This window comes from Schistocerca serialis, chromosome 4, assembly GCF_023864345.2.
Source record: "Schistocerca serialis cubense isolate TAMUIC-IGC-003099 chromosome 4, iqSchSeri2.2, whole genome shotgun sequence".
NCBI classification, from domain to species: domain Eukaryota; kingdom Metazoa; phylum Arthropoda; class Insecta; order Orthoptera; family Acrididae; genus Schistocerca; species Schistocerca serialis.
In genome coordinates, this window is record NC_064641.1 from 628,552,201 (window position 1) to 628,553,777 (window position 1,577).

Here is a 1,577-nt window from a genome sequence, read left to right on the forward strand (position 1 = left end):
TGGTAAGGTTTGGATGTGATGCAGATCCCACAATGCCATGGAACCAAGCTGTAAACAAGGCACTATGGAAGCTGTGTTTATATGGAATGGGCTGGATCCTTCGGTCCAAATGGACCGATCGTTGACTGGAAATTGTTATGTTTGGCTATTTGGAGACCATTTGCATCTATTCATGGACTTCATGTTCCCAAGCAGTAACTGAATTTTAAGGGATGACCATGTGCCATGTCATAACATTTTGGAAAATTCGAGCTAATGATTTGGCCAGCCAGGAGATGCGCTCCATCTTCAGGACACAAGTGGCCCATCGGGACCATCCGACCGCCGTGTCATCCTCGGCTGAGGATGCAGATAGGAGGGGCGTATGGTCAGCACATCGCTCTCCCAGTCGTTATGATGGTTTTCTTTGACTGGAGCCGCTACTGTTCGATCGAGTAGCTCCTCAATTGGCATCACGAGGCTGAGTGCACCCCAAAAAACGGCAACAGCACATGGCGGCCCAGATGGTCACCCATCCAAGTGCCAGCCACGCCCGACAGTGCTTAACTTCGGTGATCTAACGGGAACCAGTGTATCCGCCGTGGCAAGGCTGTTGCCTGGCCAGCCAGATAGGTTGACATAAATCCCACCCAACATATATGGGACATAATGGAGAGGTCAGTTCAGGTACAAAATCCTGCACCAGCAACACATTTGCAATTACGGATGGCTACAGAGGCAGCATGGTTCAATATTTCTGCAAGGAGTTACCAACGACTTGTTGAGTTCCTGCATGACACCTGGCAAAAAGAGGTCCAACATTATGTTAAGAGGTGTCCCATGACTTTTGTCACCTAAGTGTACAAACAAGCGTAACACATTCTTTAGAAGGGAAATCACACTTTGCTCTAATTTGTCACTAAACTAACAACTCTACAGGCTGCTGTGTGTTAATAGTCTTCATCAAAACTCAAGATCCAGTGCTGAACAGGAAATGCTTTTGTTAGAATGTCTATTCTCAAGCAATCTTGCATGCTTTGCAGGCTTTTGAAATTAACCATTAGAATGTAAAAGTACGTAATAACTTGATTCTGTCTTGTATATGTTAAAATGTTGTGAACTACGAGAGGGAATTATGGGAGAACATTTTATTCACATCATTTTCAGGGATCATAAATTCACCTTATTTGATGATATCTTGCGAAAGAATTTGAAAGTGCCAAAGAGCTTAATGCCATTGTGTTGAAAACAAAGAATTATTTTTGTATTTCAGACAAAATCAAACACTTGTTCCATTCATACCTATGGAAAACTTGCCAGATATTTCAATTTCATTGTAACTCGAAACTGTCTAGAATAAATGGGGAGGTTGGTTTAAAGCCCCCTGTTACATGCATACAAATTCAGATATCCTCCACTCGTTTTTCAAACAATTGACACTAAAATCTGTCCCCATGGTGAAATGGTTGCCCAGTTTTGCCATGTGGCAAATTCCAAGCAAAATTTGATTTTGAAAGCTGTAGGATTATTGCAGACGTTGTTTGGAATTAGAAGAGTCTGTCTCTATTCCCATCTGCTGGTTTCAAAAATAATAGAAC

The 1,577-nt window shown here is 42.5% G+C and overlaps 1 pseudogene; it reads right to left on the reverse strand.

Moving 5' to 3' along the window:
- Nucleotides 1-479: 479 nt before the first annotated feature.
- Nucleotides 480-597, reverse strand: LOC126475897 (5S ribosomal RNA; annotated as a pseudogene).
- Nucleotides 598-1,577: the final 980 nt, after the last annotated feature.